The 23,113-nt window shown below is 46.6% G+C and overlaps 2 long non-coding RNA genes across 2 annotated transcripts; one reads left to right on the top strand and one right to left on the bottom strand.

Moving 5' to 3' along the window:
• Positions 1–16,168: 16,168 nt before the first annotated feature.
• Positions 16,169–21,723, top strand: LOC128875410 (uncharacterized). The gene is made up of 3 exons (XR_008456817.1): positions 16,169–16,396; positions 16,466–16,711; positions 19,242–21,723. It is a non-coding gene; the product is annotated as an uncharacterized LOC128875410 (long non-coding RNA).
• On the bottom strand, positions 19,566–22,657 carry LOC128875409 (uncharacterized). The gene is made up of 2 exons (XR_008456816.1): positions 21,719–22,657; positions 19,566–21,581 (listed from the first exon to the last, which is right to left on the bottom strand). It is a non-coding gene; the product is annotated as an uncharacterized LOC128875409 (long non-coding RNA).
• Positions 22,658–23,113: the final 456 nt, after the last annotated feature.

The following is a 23,113-nucleotide window of genomic DNA, read 5'->3' as shown; positions in this document are numbered from 1 at the left end:
TGGGCTGATTTATTTTTATGTATTCTTGATAGTAGGGATGTATTATGGCGAGGGAGAGGTGAAGGATCCTGTTGGTAAAGTTAAATGCTCCGGCAGTAATAGAGAGGACTTAATCGATACTGCAGATCACTCTGACGGTAGTGTAGCGTGTTCTTGGTAACACAGAGCACTTTATCGGTAAGACAGCTTGGTCTACCGGTACTGTACTACTACTCGGTTACTTCCCGAACTTCGGAAGCTCAAAATAAGCCAGGAATCCTCGCAACAGTTACGTCAACGTTTGCTCAACCATATATCCACAGCCATACAGTACCAGGACAATTCCGATAAGGGCCACTTCCCTGTAAGAGTCGATTCATCGATCCCATCCGTCGAGTTAGGTCAACACCTTCTAGCAGACGTTCGCGGATCGTACCCCCTCTTCTCTATAAATAAATCCCAGCTCCTCAAAAGTGCCCCGTTCCATCCGACATGATTCAACCATTAACCAAGAGTTCAAGCAGCAAGGAAGTCCGATGTAGCGAGGATTCCGCGAGCTCTCCGCTCGGCTCTGAGCACTCGAATCCGAAGGGGATCCGCTCCGAAAGCGTGCAATTCAGCCAGGATACTTACGCGGAGGCAACATTAATGGACACTTTCTCCCCGCTCCGACGCGAGAGGCCAACGAGGAGTAGCCCCAACAGGGCTCGTCACTCGATCCTGATTAATGGCTTTCGGGATCTAGCGGGGCTGTAAACAGTATTAATCAGGATCGAGTTTACGCCGCGCGGTCGTGCCAAGGATCGCATTAATCAGGATCCGTGCCGGCACGAAATATTCATTTAGGTACGTGTCCAGCCGACGGTTGTCTGCCGCGGTGTATTGATTTACGACTACCGACTTCCGAATGTCCAACACCTGGGGCCCGCGATAAGGAAGTTGTGCCCCCTCCCCCTCCCCTCCCTCCCCAATCGAACCCTAAACTCGGTCTCGGAGCCTTTTCTCTCGCACTGCCACGAGTCGTGGAAGGATCGGTTTGGAAGAGACCGAAATGACGGGGAGCTTTTTTGGGATTTTAAGATCGATAGGGGTGGAGGGTGCAATGGAAGTGCTTTGCAGTAGACTTAGGTATCTTGTATTTGTTCAGGTTTGTTTATGAGACGTCAGACGAGATCGCCTCTGTTATACAATTTTGTCTAGGTTGATAAGTCGATCGGATTTGATCTGAAAGAAATTGCAATGAAAACATCGTTGAAATATCAGCTAGATCGTCCGAAAAGCTCACCAGCTAGGGGGCCCAAGACGAAACAGCACAACGAGGCTACGAGGAAGTATCCTTATTAATCGAATAACGATCAAATTTCGCATACCTTCTACTCTAACTGTCATGGCTCGTAGATTCTATCCTTCTAATCTCAAATAACCACAGAACTGACCAAAACTACTGTCTAGTATATCACCCGATCCTCAACGTTACCATATCTTGAAACACGAGTCTAACGTTTGAGCAAACGTTCTATCGTCTCCGCGATGGACCCTTCCAATACCAAAGAGTCGTATCGGATCCAAGACTCAGACCTGCAATATCCCTCCGAGGTTCGAACAGTATCCTTATCGATATAACAATTCTGTCAGTTTACCATTCTCCTCGGAGGGACGGATAATTGATCACGTATCCAGTATCGAGCGCGTCAAAGCCTGCCAAAGACTCAACGACGTATCGAAGGGGGCGGAAAGGGGGGGGTTACCCTGGTGCTGTTTGAGTTACGTAGCGGTGCCAGGCAATACGGCGACGAGGCCCCACAGCGGAACAAGGCGAAACGTAACGAGCTTGCCGCGCCGCGAAAAACTCGGCACGCTCGAAGCGTATGGTAATAACGACGAGGAACCGGGCTAGGAATAGAGATATCAGTGAAAGCCGATCGGTCGCTCCAACGATTATTGTTCTCGGTGCACCGATGTGTCCGAGTCATTGTTTTCGCAACGTGTAATCGCGGAAGCGAAAAATCACCGCGATCTTTTTCGCGGCGCAACGCTCCATCGATTCCGCGTTGGGAAACCGGCGGCGTCGATCCTCGGAACGGGATTATCGAAAGGGGTATCCAGCTGCGCGATTCATCGAACGTAAAAGCGGCGTAATTCACTTTCGATTGACAGTAATCCAGCGAAATCTCGGCCAGCCTTGGAAAATCGACGATCTTTTTGGTCGGCTGAATCGAACCTGTATTCTTTTAGACAGATTTTTATCGAGTGCAGGAGGCCCTGTCTAAGAGGCGTTCCGCTCTCTGGAAATGGAAACTCGAGGCCACCGTTCGTTGTTTATAGGATACCCAACGCGAACACCTCCTTAAACGAACCCTAAACAGAACCCGAAACAAAAATTTGCAAGGAACTTCGAAACTTGCACTCTCGCTTCCGCGTTCCTTATCCAGGCCTCGAAAATCGAACGAACCCTGGCGGCGTTCAGCTCGAGGAGGTGCGAATTTCTTCTCCCGACGCGTTGGGATTCCCCTCGCGTTCGTCGGCAAACGAAACGGGCCAGACCATCGGCGACTTTGAGGGTGGCAGTTTAATCTCGCGCGTCGGCCGTAAAACCGTGCCGACGCGCGCGGAAAGGTCATCGCTGGGATACATCTTGGCAACGCGATACACGTCGGTGGTAGTTAACTGGCGGCTGGCAACTTGGCACTTCCATTTTGGTTCCCGGTGGGCCTCGACGAGGGTTGATACGGTGGATTCCCGCCACGCTGACGTGATTGCACCACCGCCGAAAGGTGTCTGGGTTTCGGAGCTCCGATGGCCTTGGCTCTGGAGATCAGTCGGCAGCCAAGGCCATGACCCCAGCCTTCGTGGAAGTAATGGAACGTCGTGACGTCGCTGATATAGGGACGAATTGGGCGTAGGCTTTCGGCTGAGTTCAGTTCTGAGTGCTCCTAGAATTACTTGAGATCCACAAAAGTACTTTTAGAATTAGTTATGGCCCCAAAAGTGGAACCATAGTTACTTGAGACCACCAAAAGTCTTTTTAGGGTTAGCTGGGACCTCCAATCTGAGCTTAGGGTTATGTGAGACGCCCAAAAGTATCCTAGAGTTACTCGAGACCTCCAGAAATCGTCTTAGAATATCTTCCCTTTTCTAGAGTGCACTAGAGGGGGACCGATGAGTGAAAGAGCTGGATGTTGAGGAAGGCGTTACGGTAGGCAATCGCTTAGAAATTCGCCGGAACATGGCCACGCCAACAATGGAACATTGTACGCTAATGTCGCGCGCGGACATAATTACGCTCGAGATATCGAGATATCTCGCTTCATGCGTGGGTGAAAATCGTGTCATTAGTCAGTCGGTACCGGCACGCCATTAGACACGCTCCGTTAATTGCAGAAACCGACGCTGGCTGCGACACTGTCCACTGATGATCCAGTTTGACCACTCGCGACCAAGTGATCCCAGCCAATAAATTCGCAACTACGCTTCCCATATCGTCAATGAAAGTCTTCGGGGACTCGCCATTTCGATGCAGCGCTGAAATTAACCCTAGGAGATCTTTTAGGAGTCCCAGCTAACCGTAGATGCACTTTTCGAGGTCTCAACTAATCCTAGCATCCTAAAAATCATACCGATTATTATCATACAATAATCGGCAATAAAAAGTGTGGTAATTACTCCATGCAATCTGTATCGCTTAACAGAATGAAATTTACAGGAATCCCGAGGTATGAAGAACGTCTAGAAAGAATGTTAATAAAATCCATTTTACGAGATTCCTCGGTCAGATTTACCGTCGTCCATTTTATTCGTCCCGCGCGCGCGCGCGTTATTTATTTGCCGGCTGGCTTAACATTTCGCGAACGTTTTCAAACGATCTAATCCACCCGCGATGATTTACGGGAAGATGGAGATTTTGTACGTGTTTATGGATCCTCTTTGCCAGCCTCGCGAATTCGCAGACGCCGGTGAAAATTAAGTTTGTAACTGAAATCGAGGGTCCGGCTCAGCGACGCTTGCTAAATTCTTGGCAAAGATCGGGGCAGAGACGTCCCGATGATTCATGTAAATGGGTTAAAAGTTAATGGTTCGGCTCCCTTGGGACACGACTCGATGGAATTCGAGTGATATAACACGTGGTCGACAATCGAACAGGGACCGAGTTTAAATTTAATCCCCCGTTTTCTAACGTCCGAAACTTCTCTATCGTCTTGGTTCTATCGAGCGTCTAATTTATCGTACACCGTGTATATGCAAAGGTTGGAACAAAATTGTACACCCTGGGCAGTCCTCGAGATCGCGTTTGTTGTTGTGGAAGCTAATTCGATTTACTCATCCTGCTTCTATAAATAAACAACAATGAAACTATCAATCTCCGTTATGAAAGGTTTCCGAGATAGATCGGTCTGAAACTTGCAGAGATATTTTATTATCATTTAGTGTGTACATGGTCTGCCATTAGAGAAAGGTGGAACGGGCAGAGTAGAATATAATGGGTAGCCCTGAGCAGGGTGATGTAGAACAAAGCGTTGGGACATAGTAAAATAAATGAAAACGAAGTGGAGCGAAATAGCCTGCATGGGAATGCAACTAGGCAAAGAGAGGAATAATACAATATATTGGAGTCCAGCAACACGTTACATGAAATAGCCACAATGCGGCAGAGTGAAACGTTGGAAATAAACTGAAATACAACAGGCACAAAGCAGAATAAATTAGAGCGAAGTGGATTAAAGTGGTACAGGGGGATCGGACTGAGTAAAATAACGTAGCTGAACGAAACAAGGAATCTGAGTAAAGTTGAACAAATCACGATGGAGCTAAATGAGTGCGAGACGGTAAACTAAAAGGAGTAAAAATAAAGACAGTCGGTGCAGAACGTAGCTGAATAACAGAAAGGATCAAATGTACAAAGTAGCAGGAGGAAATATATAACAAAAGGACTTAGGTAAAGTGGATAAGTTAATTTAGACACCTGTTGTTCGCGATAGTCGAAGGCAAATGTTCCCACTAACACTTGTTTATGGTTACCTACATAAGTAATTTACCTAGTCAGCTTTCTAATTACATTCTCGGGCCTGTATCGATCGCGGAATTTATCGACGGAGCGTCTTACATTACCAACAGGGACCTGCCTTATCGAGCGTGTGCTCTACATTACCGAGCCTTATCGATAGAGCACACTACGTTGCCTACAGACCACTCTACCTTACCCTAGCACGCTTTCCACGATATTTAATTAGAAATTTGATAAGACATACCTCGAAATGTAGCTGCTCGTGTACTCAAATTTCACTTGCCTCGTAATGCCCACGCATTTCGCATTTAGAGTCGAACGTAGATTATTGCGAAAAAAAGAGCCACGTTTGCGCCGTTCGGCTCGTCGACTTTCTCACTGAAAGACGAGCATCTCCGAGTAAAATGTAGGTTATGTCTATAAAACGCGGCGAGGGTGCCATCCGTGAGAGCATGTATAACCACTTTTCTTCGTGGTCTGGAAACAGCGGAGTAAGGTCAGCCACGGGACGGTGGATGATTTCACCACGGCCATATTTATTATCCTAATCTTGGTACTGTGTGCCTGGCCTACATTCCCCTGCAAATTGCTGCGACGACTTACTGCCTGCTGTTTTTCGTATCTTATACAGGAATCGCACGGGGAAAATTCAACGCCACATTTTTCCCCGTGCTCTTCCCTTCCTCAATTTCCTCGACGACAACGCTGACGAGATAACGCGCGAATATTTCTTCGGTCACACATCGCTCTCGTTTCCAAGTACAAGTTTTTCTAAATGATTAGAGGAAAGTATCGTCTCGGGATTTATTGATACATTTTTGAAAAGTAACGAAAAAAAAAAAATGAATTCGAAACGCGAGAACGTTGGACGTCGCCACCATCGTTCTGTAAGAGAAACGACGCGCTGGATCCGCGCGAGCGGGGATCGGGTTTCGCAGTTAGCGGTCCAGATTTGTGTAAAGATCTGTCAAGTTCGCGAAACGAACGCGCGCCGTTCGAAAATTATGGCAATCTAGATTCCAGGCCCCGGTAAACGCTGTTTCAAAACTTGTAATTAATTTTCACCGCGGACACACGATTCCCTTCTCCGACATCTCTGGGTTGCCTCGACGGTTAAACAAACTGGGTGTACAATCTCTTGGCGAAAGATTACCTTATCGCCATCTCGCGAGGCGCGATAAAGATCTCTGTTTAACTTGGGCGAGCGTGAAAGTCCCTGTAGGGAGCGATGACAACTTAAAAGTGGTCTTCAGCGATGAATAATTGAACGATTTGGGAGCATTGGAACCCTGTCGATAAGGCTTGGTAAAGTAGAGCACTCTGTTGGCAAAGCTCAGTAGTGACCTGTTTTAACGACAGAATGTTTTACCTTATCGAGTTTTACCGATAGAGCACTCTACCTTATCGAAAAATCCAGCCTCGGTCCTCATATTCCAGACAGGCTCCGCGATAAATCAAACGTCGCACGCGCATTACCAAACATTTATCCGTGCCCGCTATCGAGCATCTACCGTGTTCCACGTCTCAACTCCTCCAGGTCGTGTTCGCTCCACGAACTTTGTCATTAAAATCGGTCTGCTCGTTCTCGCCCCTATATAATTTATAGGCACGTACCTACGCATAGTCAAAACGCGATACGATCGGTGTGGCGTATTAATACAACCGTGGGTTCCCCGTCTCGCCACCTACGCCCTATCTCAGCCCCGAGATTAGATCTCGCTCGAAAAGTTCACCGCTGAAAGTGTATCCCCCGCGGTATCGTGTCATCGTCGCTCACGCGTCGCCACGAGCAGCCACGAAGCCACGGGACCTAAATGTCATCGTGCGTCAGATCGCCGATTAACAGCGACGTCGACCCATCGTTTCCACTCGACGATCGTGGTTCGGGGTTCATTGTAAGAGAGTTATTATGGTTTTAGTACTCCGTTACTATTGTTACCGTGATTGGAATCGGTATTACTGTTGTACTATTACTTTTTCATGCCCGTAGCTATGGACCGGTAAGGTTTGGTAAGGTTGAGCGTTCTGTCGGTAAGTGTCGATACGGTAGAGTGCTCTATTGGTAAAACTGGGTAAGGTAGGACACTCTGTTGTTAACACAGAGCCTTCTGTCGATAAACCTCACGGTTAACGAGATTCTTATTACAAAATAGAGACGAAAAATAGACAGATTAATAAAACGAGCAAGCAGAGAGCAAATCTAATGGCCTCGGGGGGTCAATCGACGTCGTTCCATCTAATTTCTCTATAATTTTCTCTCCAATTCCGCAACGTAAAAACGAACACAATACCCACGGGAGCAGTCAGCAGAACGAATCGAGTTTCATCGACGCGATATCCGCCAGCACGCGGATATCCGGACACGATCCCATGGTCCACGTTCCTGAAATGTCCTCCGGGTAATCCGAAACTTGGGGATTAGCCAAGATGTCTAATCTTTCGGCTGTAACCGAAGCGACGAACTTTCACCGTTCCCGCCTTTCTTCGTTTACTTTCCGCTATCTGGGAACCCACCTTCCGCGTTCGTTGCACCTGCGGAAACCGAGAGGTCGCTGGTCTCGTTCCACGCAAGAAATCGAGCGGCCTTGTCGGGGACTTAACGAGTCCTGGCCGTGATCGGTTCCGACAGTGACTTTTCAATGAACGACCGCGCGACGTTTTTGTGCTCGCGCGCAATGAACAGCGAAGGACATCGACGACGTTCTTGCGCAGCCTGCGTTTACCAAGAGGTTCGCTACCCGTGGAAAGGTTCGCCGTTACGCAATCCTTTGTGTCGATGTCGCCGTAGGAATTTTTTTGAGGCTGAGGCTTTGTGGCAACTTTGTTAATTTGAGATATTTTTAAAAACGAAAATTCAGACATATGCACTGAGAAACGTTCTTTCGAATACGCTGAAAGTTATTACCAAACAATTTTCTGTTTGTCCACAAAAAATTCATGAATATGCTTTTTTGTTGGACCCTCCTAGGCTTTCATCCTTAAGTATAGAGCAGTAGGAAAAGTACCAAAATTCCTTGATGGATCTAATTAAATTATAAATAATTTGGGATCGTCCTCTAGACATTGTTAGCCGACCCGTTGGATCCCACGCATGCTGGTGCAATTTACGTAGGAGGCTACAGAAGGGGATAAACAAAAATGTTGCAAACAAATTAGCTACGCACAGTCTGGCTGCACACAAAGGAAATTATGTCAGCGGATCGATGAACCGCGAAGCAGAATGTTGGGGAACATTCGAGCTACTTTCTGCTCCGTTTGCAATTAGGTTTAAAACGAACACAAAAGGGGAAAAAATCTCTACCTAACCTTACAACCCTCTGGACACAATTTTGAAAATAAACCGTGTCGTGTGTTCAAACTGCTGTTGAAAAAAAAAAAAAGAAAATCCGTATGGAAGAAGAAACGTTCGTTACTTTATCATGTCACGCTTTACTCGCATTGACACGTTAACCCAGTACTGCGACTCTCTTCGAAGACAGGCGTAACTTCATTGGCAGTCGTTCCAATTGCGGTTTTCAGGGAAATCGTTTCCATTTGCGATTCACCACAGAAAAGAGCGAGTTAGCAGGTGGCCTCTCGAAGTGCTCGAAATATTTTCATGCTTGACTTTTCCACTCGAAAATATTCACAGATTTCTATATAATAATTTTATCGTTACACCCAAAACTAACACGTGGTCGTGGTACGAAAGAGGCCTGTGCCAGTGCTGAAAACAGTCAATCGCACGTTCCCAGGCTAGTTCCCCAAGAAAATCGCGAAAGAACATCCAGTCATCTCTGTCTGACGATCCTGCTGCGCGAACTACTCCAACTGCCAGTGTTGCATCGGCTCGCAGTCGATCGAGAAGTAATCGTGACGCGCTCCTCTCCGTTAATTTTTAATCGCATCCCCCCCGTTGCTCAATATCAGGGTGCCCCGATGGGCAACGTTGCCTAAGAAAACTGGCGTAATTTTTAGCGTCGCTCTAATTGCGCATCATCGGGCTCAGCCGACAGCCGGTTGGTTTTTACGTCGTTTCCCGTTGCTCGCGAAAGGTTCGAAACGCCAGGCGCCGACACCGGGACCTCCGCGGCTCCTAATTCCGCAACGCTAAGGCGCTCCTCAATTAACGTCACGGCGCTAACTTTCACCGCAAGGCAAAGCCGCTTCGGTTACGCCCCATTATCTCGTTGCTCGTGTTGCACGCGTGCCTCTACCTGCACCTCCACCACACGCGTGCGTGCGTGCGCGCGTGAAAAGGCGCCCCCGGGTGCCACCGATCGGCTTCCGATCTGTCGATTCGCGGCGGTTGGAAATACCGCGCCGTGGAAACCGGCTCAAGGGACCGCGTCTAGTTCCAGCCCGAAAAACTGCCCGGCCGTTCGAGATTTTTTTTTACGGGAAAACGGGTGCGCGTATCGATTTCAAACTTTGCACGCGAATTTCTGCATATCTCGACTAGCTGCAGCAATTTCTTCGAGCGTACTTAGTTATCCACAGATCGGGTTTTATTTAATTTCACGAACTCTCGTATCGCGATCGATATCGAATTCTACCATCTACGTGGTATTTGAGAATTCTTGGGATGATTTATGCATATTTTGGCTTCCTATAGTAATTTCTTCAGTTATAGTTAATTACCGCTATCTTGGGTTTTGTTTAAATTTCACGACCCCTCGTTTCGTGATTGATATTGAATTCGAACACCTGTATGGTATTTGAGAATTTTTTTTTTTAGGAAACCGTTCAACATCCGGATAGAAAGGCACGGAATGGATTTCTACGCTTAATACTGTTTTATTTCAAAAGTTCGTTTTTGAATGAAGAGATCAGCGTGGTACAGCGAGACCGCGGGCACATCAATCAACAGGAGCAACAAAACGGAAACACGTCCCATTATTTCTCCGCGAGCATACGTCTCAATCCATCATCAATCCCCCTACAAAAAACTACATCGAACACCTATCGTCTCCGTCACGAAAAAGGAAACTGGTAGCGGCACCGGCTGCGGTAGCTTATCGACTAACTGCGAGCCAAAATTCTACGATCCATCGAAGCAAGGAGATAGGGCGATCGGCAGGTTGAATATATTAATTCGAATCTATAGCCGCGGGGGAACTGTCTGGTTGCTTGTTAAAAAGAGGATCGAGCGAGGCGTCTCGTATTCAAACGGTATTAGAAATTTGAAAGGATGAGAGTTTGTTAATTTTTTTTTCACGTTGCAAAAGTGAATATTCGACCTGGGAGAAAATATATTCTGAAAGATGGATCCTTCGCGATGAGAACAAAAAAAAAAAGATGAAGTCGATAGGGTCGATAGTCCCGGATATAAAAATTCCTTTGTGCGTATCGGCTCACGAAACAAATAGGACACTTTGGTGCTCTGCATTTTTGGAAGAAATGTGAATCCACCAAACTGATGACTTAAACCCCCCCTATTTTAGCACAGACCACGACATAGTTCGGTTTCATAAAAATCCCCCAGCCCTGGGCCCGAGAAACGATCGCTTTCGGCCCAGAGTGATCCATTAACCATCGAGGGAAAGGGACTATCGATGCATCGCCGCTGCAATTTATCAGCGACCCTAACCGTGGGGTCGTTTTCCAGCTCACGCTGTTTCTCCTTTCTCGACGTATCGTAAAAACTCCGCCCAGCATCACCTCCGCGAGAAATCCATCCAACGCAGTGATCCCCCGATCAATTATAAACTTTCACTGACCGCGCATCAAAGGATCGCTGCTCGCAACGTTTTTCGAACCGTCGCGTAGTGAAACCCTGTGCTCCTTTTACTCTTCATCCCTCTCTCCCCTCGCAACATTTTCGGGCCGTGGTTTTTTTCAACGACTGAAATTCCAATCGAAGACGAAGAGGAGGGGGATGGACGAACGCGAACGAGAGCTCGCGATAAGCAGTCGTTTCGAGGATCGAGAACGTCTTTTCGCTTCAGTGATGCGTTAAAGAACGACATTTTGCATCGGACGCATTGAGATATCGAAGTCATTCGATTGCCGGCCCCCTCCCTTACACCCCTGCTCGCGTCCCTACGACTTTTGGTTACAGCGGTTTAATCGATCGGAAGTGATCGATGATCCACGAGACGGTCGGTCGATTCGTCCAGGAAGAAAGCATGAAATTCGAGGGGACCTCTAATTGATAGTAACGGACTCCTTTCGTCGTGTGCACTGCACTGAAATTCTACCAGGATGTTATTATCGAAGATTCGTGACAAATTTAGGTTGAGGTGATGATTTAGGGTACCTCGGGATTTAGCGATCCCGAGGTACCCGAGCTATAGGGGGGCCAGTGGGCCCCAACAGATATACAAATGAATATAAGCACTCTATCGATACAGTTCGATAAGATAGAGAACTCTGTTGGTAAAACTCGGTAAGGTAGAGCATTCTGTCGATAAGGCTCGGTAAGATAGAGCACTCTGTTGGTAAAACTGGGTAAGGTAGAGCATTCTGTCGATAAGGCTCGGTAAGATAGAGCACTCTGTTGGTAAAACTCGGTAAGGTAGAGCACTCTGTTGGTAAAACTCGGTAAGGTAGAGCACTCTGTTGGTAAAACTCGATAAGGTGTCATGTTACATACTTTTCAGGGTAAAAACAGAAGGTTTACACACCACTCCACATTGGAATAAAAATATTTATTCACTCCGTGTATAATGCATACTCACGCACCGCAAGGATAAACTTCTCTAACCTATAGTTACATTACAATAAATTGTTACAGAATCATGAATAATTTACGTCTCCAATCTGGTGTTACCCCTTAATTTGCCCGCGTTCAGATATGCGTACGCAACGCGCGTGTCCCTGGTAATTACAGGTTGCGGTAATTGTTAATTAAAATAGCGAGCCAAGACCGTACGTTGCGAGACCCTGAGAGCGCGGGTTCGCTAGACGGTATTACGCAAGTGACGACAACGCGAAACAAAATTGTCCGTTCTCTTCTGTTTAAGGGCAGGAAATTGATTTCAATAAAAATTCATTCATTTAAAAATTTCATCGTACGCTAAATCGATCGGGTAGAGTATGATTCGACTCTAATGATTATTTTCGTAAATTTTCAGTCGAATAAAAATTGCTATAAATGAAAATTTATTGAAAAAAATCTCCGTTAACATGGTTCACAGTATGGACTTTCTCATCAAAATTTTTATATAAATGGTCCTTCAACTTTACAGTTTAACACTAAACCTACTACGGCAAACTTTTCCGTATGGTTTCTTATACGGTACATGTATACAGTACATGTATAAATTATACATACAATTATTTCATGTATTATTCAATTTAATACCAAGCGAAGTATGTTTGCTCCTGAAAAAATCCTGAGTGACTTGCTCGATCGTTGATATCCAGACGTCGAAAAAAAAAAGAATCAGTATAGCGTTCGAATTGCGAAAGCGCGGATTTGTTTGTCAGCCGCGGTCGCCTTTGATGACGAGTAACGCAAGCGGTGGTTTATAATTATGCGTCCATATGAATCGATCTCGTGGAACTCGCGTTTATCGAATCTTTCGAAACTATCCCCGCTGGAAAAAACCACGCGACTGGGGTCTGCCTGGGCGTAATAATTTATGCGCATTGTTATTACGTACGTAAACGAACCATTATCTGCTTAATGTCAACTAATTGTGCGTCGGGCTACGAGTAATCGTACTTGAGAGCAGCGTAGACGCGACTAACTATTCCCAATCATTTATTCGAAAAAGTGGCTCAATAAAAGATGAGTCCAGACCTAAGATCACGTAACTCTTAAGCTCTAAAAGCTGAGTGGAATATACTGCCTTATTTTGACCAGGTATTGCATAAACACTTTAATAAATCCTTGGCCATCCTGCGTAATATCTGACCTAACTCGAAACTAACTCACAGCGCCCTTACTTAATAACGTAACTGATCGTCGCCAGGTGCTCTTTTCCCTATAAATATCATAAAAAATAAAAGAAACACTTTCACTAGCTTCTCCACGGAGTTTCGTCGCGCCAACGCCTTCCATCATCGGATTCACTTTTCCCCGAATGCCGGTAATCCCGTAATTTGCATTACCCCGAGGAATCCCGTTCCGTGTAGCGCGTGCTCGAGTCGGTAATTGTTAATTGCGCAACGCGTCGTCTATCATCGACTAATGATACATCCGAGCGCCTCGCCGAGGCGTCGTTATTACATTTCGGATGGGCTAATCGCTAATAGGAATTTATGGGCTTCGTGCGCGAGCCTGGCAGAATGTGAAAGTCCCCTGGTTTCGAGCGAGTGTTCGCGACAAGGGTATAGTTCGTTGCGAGGGTATTAGATCGATGCCATTCACGCAACAGACGCGAGACGTGAAACCTACAGTTTCCCTAAAAAGAGTTAAATTGTTAAACCTCGCGTAGAGATTTTGTTACATACCTATCGGATGCAACTCTAAGTTCATATCTGACAACCGCCGCCATTTTGCTTGCTGAACAACCAACAAACTTTCTCCCTCGACCAAAAACGCTTTCAATTTCCTCGTTACAGGGAATCCCAGCTAATCCTCGGCACGAATCTACCCCCAATTAGTCGTACAATCGACTATGTTTTCGCCATCGAGTCGTGCTGGACGATTCTTTTCAGCGAAAAACGGTAACAAGATACTCCTGTAGCTACGAGACCAGCCGAGGGATTAAGATTCTCTCCCGAGCGCGAGACAGTCGGTGAAAGTAATTACAAGAAACACAATACCGACGCAATTAACGAAATGGCTGATCGATTAATCGCGTCGGACGTTGGTTTCTCTTTCTACGACACCAGGAGTTTATTATGCTCGGTGACGGACCAACTCGCGAGTGAATAGGACCGTTCATCGCTTTGGGAGGTGTTCCACCATAACACAAAGGAGAGGATAAGTGGAGCCCCTTTCTTTTTGTTTTTCGATGGTTACAGGGGGAGACAACTTTCTCTATCAATCGAACAAACGCGTCGCTGTTTCCACTTCCATTGCTTGTTTTAAACGATGAAAGGAAATTCAAGGGTCTCCCATGGAGATCGACTGGCGTAATCGATGCTCTGGTTCGAAGAGGATTGTTGCGTTAGCAACATTGGAGGCGTTGTACTCGTATTTCAAGCTGGATCCTTGGCTTAGCTTTTAAAACATTGCGAGTTGAAGATTGACGGGAAAGTGTGGCTTGAAAATATGAATTTCAAGTCCAAAGCACCGTGTACCTATTGGGTTGTCCAGAAAGTTCGTGCCAATTTTTAAGAAACATTCAAAGACACGTTTGAATTTCGATATATATTTATTGAATTATATATGTACCATTTTATTCCACAATTTTTCCACCTTTTAAGGGACGTCCACATGTTATTTGTTTCCAATCATTCCGATATATTCAGACCTGTACCGCCTACTAAAAATCGGTATGGACTTTCCAGACAACCCAATACATTCGAGCACCTGAACGTAACCCTCCTAAACACAACTCGTTTCTCTGCCAATTTTCCTCCGAGCCAGCTGGCTCTCAATTATCCACCGAACGAGGAAAACCTCCGTATCGTTCTTTCGCAACGTTGCCTTCGTCGCGACAGGTGAATCGAAAGAGAAGAAGCTCGAGCATGTAAACAGAAACCGTTGGCCACCGTTTGGAGCGCTTCGTTTCGTCGCGAGACGCCGCCTGGCGATTCGCCAGGAACCTCTTCGCGTGCCAAAACGCCGAAAATCACGTTCACGTTCCATTACCGTTCCATTAGCGAAATTTGCGAGCGTGCTCGCGCCGCGGCGCGGCATTCCTGACACGCGTACATCGCCATTTTTATTTTTCCTGGTCGAAGACGGGAGACGTATCGGTTCGGGAAACGTACAACGAGCCGTAAAAAATGGAAAGTCGCGTTTTACACGACACGTTGTATGTCGGGGGAGGAGAATATAAAAATAATGGAACGATAAGCAACGCGATAGAAAAAGTAACACAGAAAGTACAATACATCGCGAAAGCAACGCATCGAAACATCGGGACAGAAGTAAACACGAGCAAAATGGCAGCACGAAGAACGCACAAAGCAGACTCCATTACAAAAAAAACAACACCGAAGACAGCGCAATAAGTCGCGCAAGAAAGACTGCAGAAACCTTGTCAAACGACAACAACGCGACCACAGAACGCGGATGGTTACGCCAATGTACCTGCCGGTGTGTTTCATCGTCGCTAACGTGTGTCACTGTGGTGGTAGCCGGTGTCCACGTGTACCTTGTACTTAGGTTGTTAGAAAAGACGTACCACTCGTTGAGTGGCAAGAGCAACGGTAACAGAAGCAAAACGAGCCCCCGGCTGGCGAGCACCGTCCGCGCGCGATTCCGTTAAAATTCTTGCGCCGCGTGTCGTCGCCGGCGGTTGCGCCTTTAATGCCTATCGTTTGATACACGAACTGGAACTGGCAATTCCATCGGACAATATACTCTCAAATTGCCCATTATTCCTACTTGACTTCCACCAGCAATCTGTTTCCCCTCCGCCCCGACCTTAAGGCTAATTTTCCTCGATCACGATCGTAAATCACTCTCCCCGCCACGGCGCTCGTTTTTCATTCGATTTCCACGGGTGGAGGGCTGAGCTGAATTCAGCATGCTGATTCAGAGGGACGCGGAGAAAGGTCTATCTTTTATGTTATTGTTTATATAAGAATTTTAGGTTAATAAGTTGAAACAATTGCGTGTAATTTATACGACGATCCAAGATCGTTAAAGTAACGAGACGACGCGTAGCAAAGAGTAAAGCGAGAAACATACGCCGGGATATCGAATACGGGGATTCCTCGTGCACGATTCGTCCCTGCGGAATCGTCAACCATAATTACCATACTTTTTTTCCCCGCTGCCCACGGGAGCCGGTTTGCCAGGTGGAAAAAAAATCACGGTAATTAAATTACCGAACAAAACATCCGCATCCTCGGCTGAAAGAGCACGGACGGACGTGTCACGCGAGCCCCGTACCCCAATAAAATCACGGTCCGATTCCGCCTTATGCTCCACATAAACCTGATGGCACGTTAGCGATTCGATTTTACCGGTAAAATATATACAGCGCTCTGCAAAAGTCTCAGACCACAGGGAAGCTTGATACGACACCTAAATAAATCTATGTATACATATACTTTACCGAACTGTAGCGATTGGGTATATAATTAAATTCGATAATATTTTTTTGTTTGAGAATTTTTTATTGTCATTTACAGGAAACTTGAATGCGCAAGGAAGTACAAAAGGCACACAGGCAGAGACTAGGATGTCTCTGGAACGGAATCGTGATCGTCTGTAATTGAAATGCCATCTGCGGCGGCGGCGGCGGCCGATTGATGAACAAAGCAGGATCGGCTGGGATAGTTGTCCGCGCAACATCCTTGTGATAGTGTGCGTGAACTTGCACGCAGCAGTGCTACGTGTGGCCAGACTGTACAGGCTTATCCAACGTAAGCGGCTTTGCAACCCCGTTGCAGATAATTCCTAAGAAACTTTCTGACATGTTATAAAATTTGTAGATGGAGAAAAGGTTGCACAGAGCATAAAGTAGGCGAGTAGGAACATCGTGACCTCTACGAAACTGGAGGCAGAAACAGCACGCAGGAAACTCCCCTGCGCGCCACCTACCCTACAATTCCCCAAACCCGAAGGACCTAGGGACGCGATAAGTCTTCTATAGTCACCTTCCCGAAACTAAACGACCAAATAATACAATGTGGACAGTGTGGACCACCATCGCGAGCATCCTCCCAGCCTCTTCTCAGGTTAGTTCATCCGACGATCTTAAAGACGCGGTAACCGCTGGAATAAGAGTCGATGGGGGATGAGGTTAGGTTGCGCAACCATGGAAAAACGAGCGTAACGAAAAAACAATGTTTTCCAACGCAAGGACGACCGCAGAGGATGCACGCGCGAAATAAACGCGGTCTCGCGGCCCGTATAAATAAGAGTAGTCTCGCGCGCGTACGCCTCGTGTGTCTCGCGATGGAATCCAGTTTGCCCAGGGAGTTTTTGCAAAACCGTCGGTATGCACGTCCAGAGCACTGATTCCTGGACAACGTGACGCAATTATGCAACGTGTGGAGCCCGCTCGCCCTCTCCCCTCCCTTCGCTTACCTTACCCTCCGTCGTGCCGCGTCGTGCGGTTCGATACTATCGTTGACCTTGAGGCCCTCGGAACACCGTGCAACGCCGGCTAGCTCGACGGCGGCCTTGCGCGCAGGCGCGGCGCGTCACGAATCGACTCGCGACCCTGGGTCTGGGCTCTAAGCGCTGTGCACGGTTGGTTATTGAGATAAATCGGCATAACGCCTGCTACGGTCGGAACTTTATTTAGATTTCTTTGTATAAAACGATCTTACCGGCTGGGAACGCGACGTCTACCATGGAACGGGGCGGAGAAGGATGGAGGGGTAGGTGGAGGGGGGATTAAGAGGCCAGCCACGACGGGTTAAGCCCCGCGGAATTTTGGTATTTATGTTTCATCGATAGACACGTGAACGTGGTCTTATTGCGAGCGCCTCCTCCCGCCACCTCCTCCTCCTCCTCCTCCTCCCCTCTCTCTCCTTCCCCATTTTTAGGCTGCCACAGTGTCAAAGGGAAAACAAGCTGATGTAATTAATGGACGGGCCGATAGGCTGTTGCGCACGGGATGTTATTATCAGCGTCGTCGGGGATTCCCACGGATTTACGGTTTGTGCGGATAACGGAGAGGTTTGGTTGGAATCTGGTATTTTTAGGTCTCGGGAACAAAGGCATTGTGTTTCACTTTGTTGTGAGTAGAGTCGCGAGTCGCGAAGTTTGTTAGAGAGTCTTGGATGCCACTTGGGGACTATTAATTATGTTATCTGGTGATTTATGATAGCGAGGGGGCATCGATTCGGGTACGCGCGGAATGAAACGAGCCATCAGAGGTCAAACAGTGTTTGGTTACGCCGACTATAACGTTTAACCCCTCCCCGAATAGTGTTTGCTACGCCCACTACACCGTTCGACCACTACTCTACCGCGTCAGGCTCGCCAACTGTACCATTTGTCTACGCCCACCACTCCTATGCTCCGCCCAAATACCACGCCCCCTATCGAAACTAATCAAAAGACAGGAATTTAAATCGATCTATACCTTCCACCTCGAACTTCCATCCCTTCTTACCCTTGGTTTCCAATTGGGAGGTAGCCACAAAGTGACAGCCAAGAGCGAGAACGCATCTCTCGTAAATAAAACCTTTCGCTCGCGTTATAACAGAATGAAACAGCTGTTGTTTCGCTACGTTAACGTCTAAATTACGATTCCATTCGATTTGCAATGAACGCGTAATCGGCAGAGGCACGCCACCAGGGATTTCTACCGCGCTGCCAATAGCACGGTGAGTTTCCTATACCGCGAATACATTCACCGGCGCCATTCGATCGCATTGTATGTTAAAGTGTTAATGTATAGCATTACGCGCAAATTACAGGCGGCCCGACACGGGAATCATGAATCTTGAACTGTTAATTTACACGCTCCGTGAAATAACGATCGCGTCCCAGCCGTACGGTTAAACGGTTCATCTAACGCTTTTCACTTTTTACGATCGGATGCGTGGAACGCGATTCGACGACTCTTGTGACTCTCGATTTGAAAACAGGATCCCACGTATATTTAAAATTACATTGAAAACAATTTTTAAGCGGACTACTGAAAAAGTTCACTTTGGAAGTGATGTGGGTGGGCGGCGGGGGGGGGGGGGGGGAGGGTGTCACCAACGATAGGGGATTGCCCCAACGTGGAAACCAAGTTCTATTGAAATTCTCCGTGGATACTGCAGTCTTAACACTTTACCGACTGGTAATTGGTCACCGAACCGATCGTTGACCCGATACAACAAAGGTTGAACGGTAGCCACGCTCGCGTGTACAGGACCCCGTTCCAAAAGAATCAAAGGAAAATGAGAAATGAACGAGAAAAGAAGAGAAGGGGGTCTTGGACAGGCTCTCCCCATAACACCTGCTGGCCGTGTCGTAACTTGTCTGACATCCTCATTGCCGAAAACAGAAGCTGCTCTGTGCCCGAATCGGCAGGGGAATACCGGTATCTCATAACGGCCTGGGTCGCGAAAATGGTGTTTTAAATTGCACGCTGGCGTTACATCGACGCCTTATTAACGCAGGGGACAGGTTACCCGTCGTTGGGACCACGAACGCTTTCTCGGAACCCGCACAGGAAGCGCAGACCTCGCGAAACATGGTAGCAGTCTTTCCCTCGACAAGTGTACGTGGCGTGTTATTTATTGATTTGATTTGGTTTTATAGGAAATTCGGTGTGGAAGGAGAGACACTGGGTGCCATTCAGCGGAAACAACGAACCAGCACTATTCGAAGCAGATAGACGAGTCAAAGGAGAGGATCCAAGAGATTCCAGCTGTAATCAAGCCACAAGAACGTTATCGGAATAACTAGCGGCCCCACGAGGTGTTTCGATAGACGTTTGGGGAATCCCACGCGAGGTGTCGCCTAACGCAACTCGTTCGCGGATTAAGTCCTGCCAGTTTGGGTCCATTTCGCAGAGGAGACCAGCACAGCGCTACCAAGTGGATTCTGATACGCTAGAGGAGACGGGGTGGCTAGAATCTCTGCGGTCTGCTACATCTATTTATAGCGTGCGCCATACTAATGCACATGCGCCTATGCACCGCGCCAACACAGCCAGTCCCGAGCATAACGGGCTTTTACATGCTGCACTGGATATTCCACGTGGGCCCTCCCTCCTCCTGGCCCCTTCCACGTTCGCCCCTCCTCTTCTCGTCTTTCTCAGGATTCCCTGTTTCTCGTGGCATCGCCGATGTCTGCGGAGGTCTCTCGCTTTACACGCGTGCGAACGCACGTGCGGCTGCCTCTGGAGGAATGCACCGAACCGGGCAAAGCGATTTATGCGTGTGCACAGGTCCGACCGCGTGAACTTCGCACTTTTCTTGGCGAGGGTCATCGATGGTCGTCCATATTTATAGGCGAGTTGAACTTCAGTCGATGCGTTTCACGTGTAGTGTGTACGAGATACCTTCGAACTACACGCTGGGAGGTTCGAAATGAACGTTTGGAAGATACAGGGACTCCTAGGGACTTTGTAAGTCGGATCATAATCGAGTGGCCGTTTGAGGACACTGAGGAGTCGTCCCCCACCACTCTAAGCCACGCCTCTTGGCCACACCTTCCTCCACCACCATGACCTCAAGCCACGCCCTTCGTATGTTATACTAGCTTTCACTAAAACACAATGATTTCAACGATACAAATACTTTGGTTACAGTCTAGAAACACGAGGTGCCAGATATTCTAATTTGATAAACTACCAAATAAAATATACGCTGCAACAAAAATCTGTGCGCAAGTGTTTTAGCGACTGTCATTTAAGAATATCTGTCTCTATGCGCGATGTAAACAGTTACTTACTGTTCTAGATTTCCTTATGTCGGTTTTATGTTTCGTTTATAGGTTATGTTACGCACTCTGCGCTAAAAAGTCTCACGAAAACGAACCGTAAAGAGGGAATGAAGTTTCGTTTACGACTCCGCACAATATCTAAATATCACGAGACTTTGAACGCACCCCTCCTCCCGCCTATGAAAATTTACGTTCTATTCGCAACCGTCGCGAACAAATATCATAGCGTCGGGGTAGCCAGGTCTCGAGGGACCTCGGGCGTTATAACTTCGGCAGTTGTTACTTATAAATTACCATCGCGGTGGTTGTAACTCATAGACTGTACGACGCCTTTATAACTTATAACCCGGCCGTATAAGTTATAAACGCGGCGCGTATAATTTATATGTTACGACTGCTGATGTTATAAAGCGCCACGCCGTGCCAATAAACGGCATTATTTAATACGAGATTAATTCGGGTACGACAATCTTCCACCGCCTCTTTCCTTTTATCGAGTAACGAATTCAGGGTGTATTTATCGACCTCCTGCCATGTTGTCTCCTGGACATCGTCGTTTCAATCGTTCCATCAATCTTCTTGATCATGTTCGGTCACGTGACGCGCGTACCCATTCAAACGTTATTCCCGTAGAATTACTTCTGTTTGTTTTTATTAGATAAATCACTTACCACGTGAAATCAAGTAAAGTATTTCAATATTTTTACCGTATTAGCTTTTCGGTTTACGCTTAGTTGAATTGAAAATTGTGTCCAAATTCAATCATCCGATGAATCGCCTAGTTCCTAACCTAGTCCTCTGGTCGTTGTGTAATCAGGGTCGTAACAAGCGTAATGTAATAGAGCCAAATGTCGTCTGAACGTTTTTCACGGCCTATGTAACGAGATTTGCTTTTTCACGTTGGCGAGACCGGTCACGGCGACGGTAAATTGACCGATAATGTTGCTTGGCACTGATTGCCGGATAGCAATGATGAATGCACGCGGGGCGCCCCTCGGCACGGTCTGTCCTTTACCATGTACGCCAAGGTCGCTAACCTTACCGAGCCCTCGGGTCCTCTTTGGCGCCACACTCTCTTCGTACTTTTAGCCTGGCTCTGTGTTGTTGCAGCCGTTGTCCCGACCGCGGACAAAAACACCGTCTTCCTCGAACGAAACGACACGGTCATTCTGTCATGGTGTCCCCAAAATAACCGCCTACTTTCACTACCAACTGTGAACGCAAAATAAAATTCGTCGACTCAATTTCTTCGATTAATACGAGTCACGTTATAATTAATATATTATTCTTCCGATTGTTTAGCCGTCGAAGAGGATAGTTTTCCTTAATTTATTTTATGTTATATTTACTTGTCATTGAAGTGTCCCCGACGTAAATAAATGTGGCTCGGTTATTTTCGATGTGTAAAATTAATTTTTCATCCAAAGTGACGATTTGTTTCGAAAATTGATATTGTTTGTTTTCTTCAAGTTACACAACGGTTATTTCCATTCGTCTAAGCTTTTGGACGTCGCTCAACTCACGCGGAACAGGCTTATTCATCTTCCTTGCTTTATCAATCTTTGCCAAGTGACGAACGATCGTCGAATAGTGAACATTCATTCCCGCGACTATCTCGCTTATTGTTTCGACGTGGATTGTTTTCAACTCCTACTCATTATTTATAGTATTTTTATTGTGTAAACGTAATTTCTAACCTACAAACTACTTCGAAACTTACTTTATTTTGTACGCCATTATGGATTTACTAAAATCGAGCATGTCCCGCTATAGAATTTCCAGAAACGTGAAAACGGGAGGCTGGGCAAAATAAATCGGTGTCAATCAACAGCCGGAAGGTATGCGTCTTCGGTCCTTGATCTCGTTCCCTTTTAAGAGCCGCGAGTAAAATCTCTTTTTTTTTTCTCTCGTTTCTGCTCTTCTTATTATCGCTAATATCACTGGTCGCACATCGCTGTTCCACTGAAACCCATCTCTCGGAATGCGAGCCGCTCCGATTTCAACCGCAATTCGACCGGGCAAAAATTCTTAACATTATTAAAACCGGCCGATGAGGTTATCGAATCGCTTCGCTCGGTATCGGCCTGCAATTACCAGACGCAATTACGTAAACCGCTTTTTTATCATCCCTAATTAGCCACACGCGCGACCCACGAGTCGATTACAATCGACAATTACGATTTGTTTATACTGAGTTGGATAGGGTTCTATCGTTAATAATTTATAAGGATAGATATAGATTGAGCCTTCTCTTCAGAGCCGTATTTGGTGCAACAATAAAAATCAATTCTAAAAACACAGTCTTGTCATTCTTTCTAATAAACCTGCGACACACTTTATCATGGTAACTAACCTGTCTTGAATAATGAATGAGATGTATAATTACTTTACAGAAATGAGCAATACTATGATTGTTAATAATGATCCTTTATTATTCATACAAAATTCATTACAAACATATATTTCCATATACATATAAGAGCATACAGCCAAGCCGATGGACACGGGACTGGTATCGCCATCTAGCAGCGACAACCGAATTAATTTTTCACATATTTATTTCATGGACATACATATAGAATATAGGGACCGGACATAAATGAACTCAGAGTGAAGCCATGCCCGCCATATTATGTTGTCATTACGAATTCATGAGATTGCTAGATATCTGTATAGAGTCTATAGTCTATGGCTAAATGTGCATCCCCATTCGCCGGTTTCCTATAAGAACCTCTGCGCCTACG

Source organism: Hylaeus volcanicus, chromosome 4 (assembly GCF_026283585.1).
Source record: "Hylaeus volcanicus isolate JK05 chromosome 4, UHH_iyHylVolc1.0_haploid, whole genome shotgun sequence".
NCBI classification, from domain to species: Eukaryota; Metazoa; Arthropoda; class Insecta; order Hymenoptera; family Colletidae; genus Hylaeus; species Hylaeus volcanicus.
This window is presented reverse-complemented; position numbering and strand designations above follow the sequence as displayed.